This window comes from Panthera onca, chromosome B3 (assembly GCF_046562875.1).
Source record: "Panthera onca isolate mPanOnc1 chromosome B3, mPanOnc1 haplotype 2, whole genome shotgun sequence".
Classification (NCBI taxonomy): Eukaryota; Metazoa; Chordata; class Mammalia; order Carnivora; family Felidae; genus Panthera; species Panthera onca.
Window position 1 is genome coordinate 21,884,469 of NC_138344.1, and position 17,084 is coordinate 21,901,552.

General features: G+C 42.0%; 1 protein-coding gene across 2 annotated transcripts in view; it reads right to left on the reverse strand.

The window, feature by feature from the left end:
- Positions 1–17,084, reverse strand: part of OTUD7A (OTU deubiquitinase 7A) — a 372,245-nt gene that overhangs the window by 153,387 nt on the left and 201,774 nt on the right. For both annotated transcript variants that reach the window (XM_060617887.3, XM_060617886.3), the window contains one exon: positions 1,247–1,340. The gene's annotated coding sequence lies outside the window, so the exon portion shown is untranslated. The remainder of the gene's footprint in view (positions 1–1,246; positions 1,341–17,084) is intronic.

Consider the following 17,084-nt stretch of genomic DNA (forward strand, 5'->3'; position numbering starts at 1 on the left):
GCTGTCTGCATCTCTTTCAAAATAAATAAATAAGAACTTAAAAAAAATCAACCCCCTAAGTACACGTTGATTAATCTGGAGTTACTCTTGATTTCCAATCCTCTTCCAAGTTACTCAAACATGTAACACTTCCACAATGTAACTGTGTCACCCACCATATCCCAATTACAGGCTTTATCAGTGTGCCAACCCACCCCCTCAGCTCTCACCCCCCACTTGGCTCTTAGGAAGGAGTCCACACAATCCAGAGTTGACTGAAATACCAAACTTACTGAGATGTCTGCTAAGCTATCTGTCATCTCTCCAAGAACCATGACAGTCACAGTAACAGCCGAACAAAATTCATAAGGATGCTAGATTTCCCAGGTGGGATAATCCTGATTAAAAAGGTACAACAGATATCCTGCAGCCTGACCACAAGAGGCACCAGCCAATTGCTGGAGGAAAGCAACCAGCACATGGCATGTGAGGCTCACACTGGTGAACCGGTGCTGGGACACTGGTGGATACCTGGTCATGGCTGATAAAATGGAAATGTATCCCTGTGTTTGCATACATAAGGGGTGGGCAAGTTATGGCCCATGGGCCACCTGTGACCCCCATCTGTTTTTGTAAATAAAATTATATTGGAACACAGTCACATCCATTCATTTACATGTTGTCTCTGGTTGCTTTTGCACATGGCTGAGTTGAGCAGTTAACACAGAGACCACAAGGCCCACAAAACTAAAAACATTTACTATCTGGACTATTACAGAAAGTTTGCTGAGACCACTGTAGATGTTATACTGATATAAAAGGCTATGGAAAATTTTACACTGGCATAAAGTAAGCATATAATTAAGTATGCTATTAATTTTACCCATTGTGGGGTGAGTTCAAATCCCATACTATTGCTGAGTGTCCTTTTCCTTCTTTCCAGATAACCACCACTTGGACGCTCTGCTCTGTAGGCCAGGTTCTCTGACAACTGCTGCTGCTTTGGAGCCAGGCACGCTGGCCTAACCTGAGCCCCAGACCTGCCACTATGGGGAGATGTGACATGCTGTCTAACCTCTTTGATCCTCTTTGCGTATTTGTAAGGGGGAGTAAGCTCATCTAAGGTTCAAGACTATTAGGATGGGGGATCAGGCAGGGAGATGTGTGACCTCAGAGATGTTCACTGTTTTTACACTATCTTGCACATGGCTCTTAGTTGGGTGGAACTTTTGGTTGGTGTTGCTGGAAAGAAAGAAAACTATTTGACCTGATGTATATGGTACCAATTAGGAGATTGCCTTCTTCCTTCTCTCCACGTACTGGAGCCTTGGCTGGTGGAGCTCCTCTTTTGTCACTTCCACCTGGGGGGCAAATCAGAGAATAAGAGTATGTTATTCTTCATTGCAGACAGAGCTGAAGGCTTTGCTTCTTGTCACATGAGGCTGCATCTGAGACATGGTCAACAGTCTGTAGCCCACTGCTCCCCGACTGGGCCCCACAGGCACCTGCCTACTAGCAACTATCAGCCCCTGCATCCAGGTGGCTTCTGCAAGGGAAGGGGTACCTCAACTTACTTCATTTTAGTAGGTATCCATATTTCAATGAGTATCCCTTTCACAGTACAGAGCTGTTTTAAATCCTGCTACCAACACCCAGTTAATACATTTAACCTTAGCTGGTTTTTTATTGTGAAAACATATGTAACATGAAATTTACCATTTTAACCTTTTTGAAGTGAACAGTTCAGTGGCATTACCATTCACACTGATGTGCAAATATCACCACCATTATCTCTAGAACATTTTCATCTTCCCCTGTACCCATTAAACATGAACTCCCCATTTCTCCCCCATCCCCAGCTTCTGGCAACCACTGTACTACTTCTGTTTCTGAATCTTACAACTCTAGGTATATCATACAAGTGGATCCTATAATACTTGTCCTTTTGTGACTGGTTTAGTTTGCTTAAGGGTAATGGCTTCAAGGTTCTTCTGTGTTGTAGCAGGTCAGAATTTCTTTCCTTTTTAAGGCTTGTCTTGGTCTCTTTGGGCTGCTGAAACAAAATACCACAGACTGGATGATGTAAACTAGAGACATTTATTTATCACTGTTCTGGAGGCTGGGAAGTCCAAGATCAAGGTGTCGGCAGAGCCAGTGCCTGGTGAAGGCCCACTTCCTGGCTTGCAGACTGCCTACTTCTTGCCTTCTTGCTGTGTTCTCACAGCAGAACTCACTAGAGAAAATGAACTCTAGTCTCTCTTTCTCACAAGGACACTAATACCATCATGGGGCTCCATCCTCATGACTTCATCTAGACCTCATTACCTCCTGAAGGCCCTGCCTGCTAATATACCACATTGGGGGTTAGGGCTTCAACATATATGAATTTTGAGGGGACACGCAGATGCAGTTCACAACAAGGCTGAATAATATTCCATTGTATGGATATGCCACCTTTTGTGTATCTGTTCATCTGTAGCTGGATGCCTGTGTTGTTTCCACCTTTTGGTCATTGGGAGTAATTCTGTCAAAATATTTTTACACTCATATAGGCCACCGTGCTGTGACCATGACAAGCTTTCATTAGTGTTAGAGTGCAGATTTATGCCTACTACCTCCTTCTTTGTACCTTGTCCTCCATGCAGAGATTAAAGAGTGGGTTTAAAATACACTTTTTTTAAAACCACATTCAAATATAACCATTTGCATGAAAAGAAGTTACTCTGCCTATCCCCTGAAGACTTATTTTTTAAACCTCATACCCCCACCCCACCCCACCCCACCCACTGCCACCAAAGCCTCATATTCAGGCACTGTGATGACAGGGGCAGATGGGCCATGGGGATATAGGCTTCTGTCCACCTTGGCCACCCTCACCCTGTTGCCCCATGCCATCTCTTCAAGTGCACTGCTGAGTCCCTCAACCTACATTTCATGGGCCCATGTACCCATACTGCCTTCTACTATTGGTGTGAAGTTCAGGGGGATCATGCCCTGGCTCTGCAATCCTTCTCATTCCTGTGCATCTTGGCCGTGGGACAGAACTCCTCTGAGGGTCTCACCCTGGGAACAGTGGTGTGCCAAGCTGTTCTCACTCTGACTTCGTCTTAGGAGAGGCGGTGCAGCATGGGAATAGAAGGTTGGCCCAGGATTCAGTCTCTTGGTGCCACAGTTGTCCCATCACTACTGCCTGTATGGCCCCAGGTCTTTGACCCCATGAATAAGGACCCTGTCTGTTGTAATATCCCAGGGTTGGACTGTCTCAGAAAAGAGAGAAGAGCAGTTTTCCAACTGCTATGTGAAAACTGATAAGAAATGAAACTCAGGTTCCTTCTGCCATCTTAACATGTGTATGCATCTACCACTCTTTGGCTTCTGAGCAGCCCCATGAGACAGACCACGGTGGGTGAAGTGCACAGCTGAGGGGCAGCACTGTCTCCCTGAGGGCTTCAGAGACCAGTCTTTTTTTTTTTAAGTATTATTTTTATTTATTTTTGAGAGAGAGATAGTGAGCAAGGGAGGGGCAGAGAGAGGAGTGGACAGAATCCCAAGCAAGCTCTGTGCTGTCAGCGCAGAGCCTGATGCAGGGCTCAAACTCACGAAGTATGAGATCATCACCTAAGCAGAAATTAAGAGTTGGATGCTTAACCAACTGAGTCACCCAGGTGGCCCCAGAGATGGGTCTTAACAGGCCCTGTGGGGGATGGCCCATTGCCAGCTGGTCACAGACCAGCAGGACAGTGGCAACTGTCTGAACACCAGATTCCTGCCTAGGCATTTTTCTAAAAACCACTTGGTTGAACATCCTCTGCATTGAATAGGTATTTTTATTACTCCTCTTTATGAGTGAGGTGATGGAGGTTTGGAGAAGGGAAGAGCTGGGGCGGGGGGGAAACACTGCAGAGATGTGCCTGGTTTCCACATGCAGTCCTCTTCCTCTTGCTCCCAGAGTGGTCGGTGGCCATTCACCTTCCTCCCTTCAGGCAGCAAGGCTGGGCTGACCATGGGGTCCAGAGGCCCTTCCCATGCTGATCTCTCTCTCCTACAGCAGCCTGGCCCTGCCTGCCCCTCTTCCAGACCCTGGCCCTCTGCCTCCCAGGCAGGATTCCTTTCCCTTGATTCCCTGAGGTCATACTCCTGGGAGAGCTTCCTGCACACTCACAAGTATGCTCTCTTGCCTGGTTCTTACTGAAAATGTTCCTCACGTGGCTCCCTTCAGAGTCCAGCTTTGCTGTGACAAGGCTGTGTGCCTGACCCCTGTCCAACCTCCCAGCTGTGCTCTGTCCCAGCGGTGTCCCCTTAATTCCTGTGACAGTGTAAATAAACTATCATGCCACTCCCCCCCCCCCCCAACATACTAGAGGGGACAAAAGCAACTGCCATAGGTCTTTTTAATATCTGCATACTAAATGTGGCTCTCTGCCTCTGTGTCTCTTTGTTTCTGACGTGGGTGCATGCGTGTGTATGCATGCGTGTGTACACACATGTGTGTATACACACACACAGGAACACACGTCAGATGTGGAGGGCTGGGGGAGGAGCTCATCCACTGGTGGAATCACAGGGGCTGATTCTGACGTGGACAGGGTGGTCCTATTCCATACTTTGGGAAATACTGCCAAAACTGGAATATTGATAAAATGCACTATCTGCATATTTCATTACACATTAGGCTTGTGTTCGTTATTAAATAGGAAGGTTAATGTGAAGTTTAAATTATAAGCTCCTACTAGCCAAATGAAGCAAAAACCATCCAACTTCCTAGAAAGCACTCCATACATTTATTTAAAAGAACTTTGTTTTGGGGCACCTGGGTGCTCAGTGGTTTAAGCAACTGACTTTGGCTGAGGTCATGATCTCTTGGGTCATGAGTTCAAGCCCTGTTCAGGCTCTGTGCTGACAGCTTAGAGCCTGGAGCCTGCTTAGGATTGGATTCCGTGTTTCCTCTCTCTCTGCCCCTCTCCTGCTTGGCTCTGTCTCCTTCTCTCTCAAAAATAAATAAACATTAAAAAAAATAAAAACACTTTGTTTTGGTTTAGTTAATTAAATATGGGCATGAGTATGCGACTTTGTTCCCTCCCCCTCAAGGGGCTGAGTGGGGAAGAACCCTCCTCCTTAGCTCTGCCCCATCCTAAGTGCCCTCCCTGAGGAGGCTGATGGCTGATGGCGGATGCATAACAAACAATGGGGAATGGCTGCTCTATCAGGCATGGCAGGGTTTGGTGGGGTTTACAGGAGATTAAGTGAATCACAGTGTCCATGAAAGAGCTCTGTAAACAATTAGGAGCTGTACAGATATTTAAGATCATCCTCTTGTTACTGGGGGTCAGAGCCAGGCCCTCTGGAACAGTGATTCTCAAACAGTGATTCCTCAGAAGGGCAGCAACAGGTTCCCCCTGGGAGCTTGCTACAAATGCCCGTTCTCAGGCCCCACCCCAGGCCTGCTGAATCAGAATCTCTGGGGGTGGGCCCTGACAATTGGTTTGACATGTCCTTAGGGGATTCCATCCTGTGCTGAAGTCCCAGAACCACTGCTCTCAGAGATGTGAATTTAGCTTGCTAATGAGCATTTCTAAAAGAGGCAAAAATAATGATACAGCATTAGAACCAACATGGTGACATTTTTCCCCTTTATAATTGTCTTTTATTTTGTTGATTTCTGCCTTTCCATTTCCCTAACCAAATTTTATTCCCTTCCTTCTTCAGCTGAAATACAGAATTGGTCAGATTTTCAAAACACACACCTCTGATCAATGAACTTCCTGTTCTGCCCACTGGCTCCTGAGACCTCCATCCAGGGCAGCCCCTGATGAGGCTCCCCCTCCTTCCCAGTTGTGCTCACTGTCCTTATTCATCACTTGGAGATGTCCTCTCTGGCCATACTAACCCTGCTGCACAGGCTCACACAGAGCTCCCCTCTCCCTGCACAGCCCAGGCGTGCCTACAGTACTCTGTTTTGGAATCAGTGTTCATGCTGCATGGGTGTTCCTGACTTCAATACCACATTCTGTCCAGTAATCAAGATGCCTGAATTCATTTATTATTCGAGCAATGAGCATTTACTAAGTTGCTATTACCTTTAGTTACTATTCTAGTGAGTGCCTGAGGCTCAAACACTAGGAACTGTGAGCCCTTTGGGCTCCCCCAGGAGCTTCCCAACAAGCAGAGAGATGCACAAACAGGTGCGGGCCGTAGAGACTGCTGGATTTTGGCCATTGTGCAGTGCAGGGATTGGTCTAACTAGAGAGAGGAAGATTTCAGGAAAAAGATGTAGCCAGGATAAAGAGTAAAATTGCATCAGAATCTATTTTTCATTAATTTCATTTCAGTGGAGCCTAAGTAAAGCACGTCTCAATTGGATTTGTCAGCAGATGTTATAACCAGAGACTGGAAGGCAGCAAGATAGGATAGAGACCCAGACTCAGAGATGGAGGTGGAGGCTGGCAGTCTGACCACTGGAGACAGAGGAAGACCTTGGGGAGAATGAGTGCCTGAGTGTTATTCTCCACCCCAGAACAGCAAACAAGCTAGTCAATGCCTTGCATGTAATTGTCTGTAATGTCCGTTTATTCCAACAGAGGGCCTGCTGTTTGCCCGAATCCAACTTCTTTCTCCTTTAGCCTCTCCAGGCTTCTCAGTGCCTGGCACCCAGCAGGGCCAGGACTAGGGCGAGGAAGGTGAGACACTTGCCACAAAACTTAAGGCGCTGCAAAGATCTTGGAAATCAAGTGCTACATCAAAAAAATCAAACTTGGAGCTCCTGGATGGCTCAGTTGGTTAAGTGTCCAACTTCAGCTCATGTCATAATCTCACGGTTCATGGATTCAAGCCCTGCGTTGTGTTCTGTGCTGACAGCTCAGAGCCCGGAACCTGTTTCCAATTCTGTGTCTCCATCTCTCTCTGCCCCTCCTCCACTCACTTTCTGTGTGTTTCTCTCTCTCAACAACAAACATTAAAAAAAAATCAGGGGCACCTGGGTGGCTCAGTTGGTTAAGCGTCTGACTTCGGATCAGGTTATGATCTCCTGGTTTGTGGGTTGGAGCCTGGTGTCCAGCTCTGTGCTGACAGCTCAGAGCCTGGAACCTGCTTCGGATTCTGTGTCTCCTTCTCTCTCTGACCCTTCCCTGCTTGCACTCTGTCTCTCTCTCTCAAAAATAAATAATAAACATTAAAAAAATTAAAAAAATCAAACTTAGTGAAAGAATATTCTTGATGAACACATTTTTTTCTTTTTTTTAAATGTTTATTTATTGTTGAGAGAGAGAGAGAGAGGGAGAAAGAATGTAAGTGGGGGAGGGGCAGAAAGAGAGAGGGAGACACAGAATCAGAAGCAGCCTTCAGGCTGAGCTGTCAGCACAGAGCCCAACATGGGGCTTGAACTTATAAACTGCTAGATCATGGCCTGAGCCAAAATTGGAGGCTTAATTCACTAAGCCACCCAGGCACCCCATTGAGCAAAATTTTAAATGAAGGCAGGATCATTATGGCTAACTCTTCCTTTGCCTCAGGCACTGATTTTCAGTTTGTTTGAACCAGGATTCAAATAAGGCCCATGGATTGTTAACTGGTTGATAGGTTTTTTTTTTTGTTTTTGTTTTTTTTAATTTATAGGTTTTGCCTCCATCTTCTTTTTTCTTCAGTTTGTTGACAAAGTTTGATCAAATCTATTAAAAATAGTTTATATATAGTTTTCTATCTTTTCCTTAATGCTTTGGGATTTTGAGTCTTAATTTAAATTTTTTTTCGTTGCCAGATTATAGAGAAATTCACCCATGTTTTCTTCTACTAATTGAAAGGTTTTATTTTTTACATTTAAAATTCTTTTTTTTAATTAAAAATTTTTTTTGTAAACATTTATTTATTTTTGAGAGAGAGAGATAGAGCACAAGCAGGGGAGCAGAGAGAGCAGGAGACACAGAATCCAAAGCAGAGTCCAAGCTCCAAGCTGCGAGAGCCAGATGCAGGGCTCAAACTCACAGACCGCAAGATCATGACCTGAGCCGAAGTTGGCCACTCAACCAACTGAGCCACCCAGGCACCCCTATATTTAAAATTCTGATGCAGTTGGAATTGATCCTGGTGTATCAAGTGAGGAATGGATCCAATTTTATCACTTTCCCTATGTCTGTCTAGCTATTCCAACACTGCTTACAGAAAAACCCATCGGTGAGTAAGCACCACTAATTTCAGATGCCTCCCTTATTGTATGTTAAATTTGCATATGCAGTTGGGTCTATTTCTGTATTTTTTGTTAGATATATGCCTAGGTATTCATAAAAGGTATCTTTTTTCCCATTATGTGTGTTAACTGGTTATCATATTAATAAACAAAGCTATTGATTTATGGGTGTTAAAATTTTTAAGTTATTTTCTGTATATATATACATATATATATGTATATTTTGCTTTTATTTTTTATTTTTTTAATTTACATCCAAATTAGTTAGCATATAGTGCAACAATGATTTCAGGAGTAGATTCCTTAGTGCCCCTTACCCATTTAGCCCATCCCCCCTCCCACAACCCCTCCAGTAACCGTCAGTTTGTTCTCCATATTTATGAATCTCTTCTGTTTTGTCCCCCTCCCTGTTTTTATATTATTTTTGTTTCCCTTCCCTTATGTTCATCCGTTTTGTCTCTTAAAGTCCTCATATGAGTGAAGTCATATGATTTTTGTCTTTCTCTGACTAATTTCACTTAGCATAATACTCTCCAGTTCCATCCATGTAGTTGCAAATGGCAAGATTTCATTCTTTTTGATTGCCGAGTAATACTCCATTGTATATATATACCACACCTTCTTTATCCATTCATCCATCGATGGACATTGGGCTCTTTCCATACTTTGGCTATTGTTGATAGTGCTGCTATAATTATACATTGGGGTGCATGTGTCCCTTCGAAACAGCACACCTGTATCCCTTGGATAAATACCTAGTAGTGCAATTGCTGGGTCGTAGGGTAGTTCTATTTTTAGTTTTTTGAGGAACCTCCATACTGTTTTCCAGAGTGGCTGCACCAGCTTGCATTCCCACCAACAATACAAAAGAGATCCTCTTTCTCCGCATCCTCGCCAACATCTATTGTTGCCTGAGTTGTTAATGTTAGCCATTCTGACAGGTATAAGGTGGTATCTCATTGTGGTTTTGATTTGTATTTCTATGGCTGTTAAATTTATATTCTGCTATTTTACAAAATCCTAATGTTTATAGAAATTTTTCCAAAGCTTCTTTTTCTAGTTATACAATCATATCAGATGAAAATAGAGATTGTGTTACCCCCTTAATTTTCAATTCTTAAGCCTTATTTTCTCTTGCCTGATTGAGTTGACTAATTCAATATAATAGTAAATATTAATAGAAATAATGGGATTTGCTTTACTCCTAAGTTTAGCAGGAATAATTTTGGTATTTCTACATTGAGTAAGATGGTGGCTCCTGGGTTTTGAACTATCTACACATACTCACATGCCCATACATATGTTTAGATAGCATCCATATGCCTTAATCAGTGGTCTTGTCATGAATGGATGTTGACTTTCACTTTCTTTTTTGTTAAGCTCTATTAATATGATAAATTCTATTAATGGACTTAAATATTGAACTTTACTCATATTTCTGGAATAAATCTTTTTTAAAATGTTTATTTGGGGGGGGGATACAGAGCATGTGCGAGTAGGGGAGGGGCAGGGAGAGAGGGAGAGAGAATCCCAAACAGGCTCCACACGTACCCTGGAGCCTGACATGGCGCTTGATCTCATGACCATGAGACCCTGACTTAAACCAAAATCAAGAGTTGGACGCTTAACTGACTGAGCCACCCCAGCACCCCTGTAATAAATCTTTAATAATCCATTGGTATTTCTTTTTTATGTTGCTTTTGATTCAGTTCGCTAATTTTTATTTAAAATTCCTACATTGATATTAATGCATTAGCTTGATACATTTTTTTTAAATTTTTATGTGCAATCTGTGTCAGGTATTATAGACATTATACACAAAACAAAATTAGAAGCTAATTTTCCTTCTCAATTCTCTTGCAATAACCTAAGTAGCATTGGAGTCATCTGATATTGGAAGATTAGACATTCCCTCTGTTCTTGAGGCTTTTTTGGGATAAACTCTTTTACACCTTCTCTATTTTTCTGATGTTAATAACTCTGTTTAGACTTTCTATCTCTATAGGATTCAATTTTGTTAGACTGTATTTTCCTACAGATTTATCCATTTTATCTTGAGTTTCAAATTTATTTGAATGGAGTTGGACAATGAAAGCCATTCTTCCCATGAGTCTAAATTCTGTCTGTGTCTAAATGAGGAAAATAACTACTACTTGCTCGGTGCCTACAATGACATTGACTGTATTAGATGTTTTGTGGGTGAGCTAACTGTAATACAGACAACTTTACAAGGGAAAAAGCTTTGTTCCCTTTTACTGAAGAGCAGACAGCTCAGTGGCAGACTTAGGAGTCTCACGCAGATCCACTTTGATCCAAAGGTCACCATTCACCTTCCCTTTATAATAATGGTACAGGGGTCTTCAAATGTTCTCAAGTCAAAACATCTGGTACCTTTGAAATATATTATGTGTGAAGATGCATGATCAGAAGCAAAACATTTCCTTAGTTGACACTCAATTATACCTTTTAATGATTTTCTCACGGTATGGAAAAATGGAAGAAAAGTCCCTCCTAAAATTTATAAATGAATGAATGAATGAATGAATGAATAAGTATGTACTTATTTTTGAGAGATGAAGAAAAAAGAAGCAGGGGAGAGATAGAGGGAGACAGAAGATCCAAAGCAGGCTCTGTGCTGACTGCAGAGAGCCCAACACAGGGCTCGAGCTCGTGAACCACGAGATCATGACCTGAGCTGAAGTTGGATGCTTAATCGACTGAGCTTCCCAGATGCCCCTAAAATTTATATTTTTTGGAGTAGTAGTGAGTATAGGATATACTGAGGTTTTCTCTTGTGTGCACTGAAATGATATATTCATCAGTGAAATATCTGATTCTTCAGAGTTCTTAATACAAGAGCAGATGTACAGCTGTTACCATGTTCATGGCTTATGATCTCCCAAGATTTATAGACTGTTCTGTGTCATTTCCTGCCTTGAACTCACATTAAAGACTCTAGGCAATTCTTAAAGAATTTACAAGGAATAATAGCCACTAATTTTGACAATAATATTTTCACATGGAAGTTAATTTTTAAGACCATGAGACAAACCCTTATTGTGACTTGTAGAGAGCAGCTCCATCCTTGCAACTGTGTAATGTGCCCACACCCTAGAATGATCACCTTCCAAGGGAACTTGGATGTCAGAGGCATGATCTCATCCCTGCAAATCTGCAGCAGGCTTTCCTGCACAAGTCCAAGCCTCCAGCACTGGAATGCCTGTAAGACTCCCTTGCTTTGCAGGATTTATGTTTTTATTCTCCAGGCTCACAAATCTAGCTGTTACACTGGAATAAAATATGAGTCTGACCAGATCAGTGTGCCAGCAACAGGGTTTAAAAGGATCCGAACAATGCACTAATCGAGTTTATATTTATTATTAGTAGTAACTATATTACTACCACTAATAAATAATATTAGTAATATAAATTACTAATAAATTAGCATTATATTATAATTAGTATATATTATTACCATTTGTTTCATCATTTTATTCAGCTCTCCTTCTGGGAAAAGACATTTTCTATTTTCTATTGTCTATTTTCTAGACAGTTTTCTATTAGGTTAAAAGAGCCTAAAGGGTCAAGCCCTCTCCATGTCCCTCTCCTTGTCATCATGATATGAAAGGAACCCTTTGAACACTGCATGTATGTCTTGAGCTGCTACCTCTGTCTATTTGCCTCCTTTTCTCTCTCAGAGGGCTTCCCTAGAGGGCAGAATTCATGTTTTATTTGTCTTAATATCACCATAAATTGGAGTATACCAGAATATTAAATCTAAGTTCCTACTCCATTTTGATGGGTAGACATGAAAATAACCATAATTCATCTTCGATTGGGATAAATACTATTTATAAGAAAAATTATTAGAATACTATAGAGGAACAGTTCTTTCTGACCAACTAAATGAAGAAGGCCAAAGGAAGATGAGTTTTTCAAAAGGATTAGGAAGACTGAAAAGACATTTCAAGCTGGATGAGCACCACAAGCAGAGACCAAGAGGCACAAACACATTTGCACATCCAGGGGCAGGAGAGACAGTGGGCACAGAGACTGTACATAAAGGTTAGGGTCAGACCCTGTGGGATGTCTGGATAAGTAGCTGGACTCTAACATGAGGCCAGTGGGAAGCCACTGGGAATTTCTAAGGAGAGAATAGACATGTGCTTGAGGAAAACAAAGACACAAAAATTTGGTAACCAAGTGGAAAAATGGATCAAAAGCATATAAAGAAATGGGAAGGTACCCATTCATTTTCTTAGATGTTGCTCAGCTTATATCCATTCCTCTACTGCTGGTAGAACCTTGGTTTATCCTGTAGCAGCAAAGAACCCTTGATTTTCAGAGAAAACTGAATTCCTAGCACCGGGGGATGAATCAAAATGGGTCAAAGCCAGTCATTATTACTCTTTTCCCTTGATCTGGGATTCACCAGTCTTGATGTAGCCATAATGAATGATTCCATCTACTGATGGAAACAGAAGTCAACTGCACTGAGTTTATTATGAGTTTTTGGGTAGGTTTATGCTTACCTGATAGAAGGGGATAGGCTTAACTGTAACAGTCCCTTCTTACTTTGCCTTTCCTCCTCCTTTCTTAAGCAAGGAATTGATATCTGCAAGTATAACCATCATCCTGGGACTATGAGGTAGAAAGCCAGAGGACAAGACCCAACATGCAAAGATAGTAGAAAGCTTATCCCTGATGATATCAGAGAACATTTGCCCCAGACCTAGACCACACCTCTGGACTTCCGATTATTTTTCTCATATAAATAGCTATTTGTTTAAGCCAAATAAGTCAAATAATTAAATACTTGTAGCTAAACTTATTAGTTGCTACATGAAGGTAGAATAATTCAGATGTCAGAATTAGAAAAGAAGTAACAGAAAAGAGAAAATCATAGGCCAGTGTTATTTATAAACATATATGTAAAGTTTAAAATAAAAGATTAGCAAATGAATCTGAACTGTAGCCAAAGACATAAAAAGACACAAAAGGGGCCTGGCGCTGTAGCACCAAGTGTCTTGGATAATGGTGATGAAGGATAGATGGAGACTTAGGTAGAAGGAGAATAGTCTGTGGGAATTTCTGGAGCTGCCATGTGGCCATCCCTGGAATGCTTCACTCCTGACTCACACGAGAGTATGAGTCTTACTAACCCCCCTATTATTTCTTCTGTTACTAACAGCCAAACATAATTCTAATGCCAATGTGCTATATTAACAAATTCCAGGAGAAAAATTATATGGTTATCTCAAAAGGTGCCAAAAAGTCCACATTCATGCATTATATCAACTCAAAACAAACCACGAATTAACAAAGGGATTTGATCCTGGGAGTGACATCACTAGGATGGTAACATAGGTTATTCTGACTTCACTCCCCTTCGCAAGAAAAACTAACAACTATTCAAGAACAAGACAATACTGAGAGAATCTTAGAATATGGGGGGGGGGGCACTTCACCCCCCACCCCCTGCAGCACAGAGAGCAAGACAGACTGCATTAGAAGGATAAGTGAAGCAGCTCCATGTTAATCACATCGCCTCAGCCCCAGGCCAGTGTAGCACCACTGAGAGGTCCCCCTTTATCTTCTGGTTCCTCCAGTGGGAAAAGAAAACCCAGGGGGGACAGCCAGCTGGCCCAGCATGGGGGTTACTTTGCTGGAGTCCTTACTCTGATCCCACACCACGGGAATTACAAGGGAATCTGTAGGGCTCAAACATTGTGAATCTGACTGTCCCAGAAAAGGGGGAGGAGCTTGCAATCATCAGCAAATGAATCCAAACAGTACAAAAAGAAATAAAAAGATGAAGATCATGTTGGCAGACTGAGCTCATACCTGCAGTGTTCCAAGCAGTAATCCCAACCAGTGGTTTTGTTCATCTGCAGAGGGCACACTGACCTTGGAACTCAGCAGGGTGCAGATCTGCCTGATTTGGTTCCTCAAAGGAGGAATTTTGCCAGCCCCAGGGTTTGGTTTGCCCACGCTCAGGCAAGGAGCTGAATCACAGCCCCATGTGTTGTGGAGAGTGTCTTCCAGCCCCATCTGACCAGAAGGGCTGGAAGCTTTGGAAGCTGTGCAGCCCAGCTGTGTTTGAGCCCAGAGGTGAGCAGACAGAGCCGAATGTCCCAGAGCAATGCTCTACCAGGCATTATATACCTGCAGGGGATTCATTCACAGCCAAGGCTGAGGGTAGCTCCTGGCCCTTCCCAACTGGAGTGCCTGTCTGGGAAGTGGAGCCTGGAGCAGCCCCTATCACCCCTCCCGTCCAGGCAAAGGAGCTGACACAGTCCCATCCACTGTGGAGAGTGTCTCACAGCCCTATCTGACCAGAAGGGCTGGAGACAACTCCTGGAAGTAATCAAAAGTATGAACTTCCAGTTATAAGATAAATAAGTACTAGGGATATAAGGTACAACAGGATGACTATAGCCAACACTACTGTATCATATACAGGAATATTTTTTCCTTTTTTTCTTTCTTTTGTTTTTATCATATCTATCCAAGAAGATGGATGTTAGCTGAACCTATTGTGGTAATCTTTCCACAAAATATGTAAATCATACCATCATGCTATATGCCTCAAATGTATATAGTGATGTATATCAATTATTTCTCAATAAAATTAGAAAAAAAAGGGTAATGATCCCCAACTTATAAGACTTGTCCCTACCTAATAATGAAAAGTTTAGAAATAATTCTGTCAAAGTTCAGAACAAAGCCATGACTAAATATTAGAACATATGTGAACATTTTAAATGGCTGGAACAAGATCAACATACAAAACCCAATACCTTTTCTACATATCAGCATTAGCCAATTAAGCACTAAAACAAATTTAAAAGATCCATTTTATATTAGCCAACACCAAAAAGAAATTCTTATAGTTAACTAAGGATAACATAACAAAATGAGAGAAACCTTTTTGTTTTTGCTTTTGTTTGCAGAATACGGTCTTTATTGGAGGAGAAAAAGAAAAACAAATGACTATATTTTCAAGATGCCAATCCCCATATTTATAATAAATTCCATGCAATCACAACAGAAGTTTTATGAAAGTTAACAATTTCTAAAACTTAGAAGAACAAAGAAGTAAATTCTAAGATAACTTTGATTAAGACCAAAGTGGTTGCAGAAGTTTGTCCCATGTTGTGTCAAACATGAAAGTACTATGGGGTACCTGGATGGCTCAGGTTAAGCATCTGACTTCGGTTCAGGTCATGATCTCACAGTTTGTGAGTTCAAGCCCCACACTGGGCTCTGTGCTAACAGCTCAGAAACTGGAACCTGCTTTGAATACTGTGTCTCCCTCTTTCTCTGCATTTCCCCTGCTCACACTCTGTCTCTGTCTCTCTGTCTCTCAAAAAAAGAAATAAACATTAAAAAAAATTTAAGTACTGTGATTAAAGCAGCTTGGTATAGGGGCAGACAGAGTCACATAGACCAATGGGGGAGGGCAGGAAACACAGATATGTCTCCATGTGTGCATGTGTGCATGAGTGTGAGGGAGAGAGAGAAAGAATGAAGAGGAGGAGGAAGTCAAGAGGCAGAGAAAGGGAGGGAGGGAAGAGAAAAGGGAACCAGGAAGAGAATTTGCTATATGATTATGGCAGGTGCTGTTAATTTTTGATCTAATACCCATTCCCCTTGTTAGTTCATAGCTACTTGCTTTTGTTCCTGGCTGCAATGTACTCAGCCCCATATAATCAGTCATGATTGGTCTAAGCCAATCAAGACAATTCTGATTTCTGCTTTACCAGCTTTTCTTGCAGCTGAAAGTATCCAGATAACCAGTTTTTTTCCCTCTCCACAAGCCCTAAAATTGTAAAAAGAAATATGCTAGGCTACTTTAAGTGAACATTTTGCTTTTCTAATAAAAGGGGCATGCAGAGAATTCTCCATTCTTCTCACCTTGAAAGGGATGCAAAAGGAAAGCTGTGCCAGCCTGTGATCATGAGGGAAATGTAAAGAGAATTTGAAAGGTGCTGCCCTGACATCACTGAGGAGCCAGCCCAAGGCGAGCACTGACCGCAGACTCTCTGATGAGTGAAAAAAGAAGATATCTAGTTAACTTGTTAACTTGACTGTCATTCGAGGTTGACGGCATGGCTATCTGATAGAATGATAAACAGAGAATCTCCTAAATTTGTGGAAATCCAGTGAGGATGGGACAATACCATAAAATAAGGTAGCAGTACATTTGGAAAAAAAAATTAGGCTTCCCACATTATGCCATTTACCAACAAATTCCACATGAGTAAAATACATACAGATAAGAAATAAAACTATAAGTGCACCAAAGGAAAGTGTAGGTGAGTATGCTTATGACCTTGAGGTAGGAAAGTGAGCTGCAGGACCTGCTTGAGGTTGACCACATCCCATTCCTCTTCCTCAGGGAACACATTTCCAGATTATACTACATGGTCCCCATGCAGCTGTGTGTGGCCATGTGACTACATTCTGGTCAATGGAATGTGACATGGAAGTGATGTGGGCCATTTCTAGGACTGGCCCCAACCTCTCCCCACATTGGATCTTTCGCTTCTCTCTTATCTCTCACTTGCTACCTCACTAGAGAGGATTCCGTGGAGAGTCTGAGACCCTGAGTGATGAAGCATGGAAGGCACATGGTATCGTGTGAATCTGGGCTCTCCATGCAGTACATTGGGCTGACATGGCGAGAAATAAAGCTGTATTTGTTTCAAAGCACTGGGATTTGGGGGAATGTTTTTTGTAGCATTTGGCCTGCCCTGACAAATACAGGAACCCTTCTTGAGGCAAAAAGGCCCACAAAAGAAAAATTTGATTAAACTAATAATAGCAAAAATATAAAATCAATAAACAAACTTCCTAATGACAAAAAATACCATAGAAATGTCGAAGTTATATAGTAGAACAGAAGATTTTGAAAATTATATAA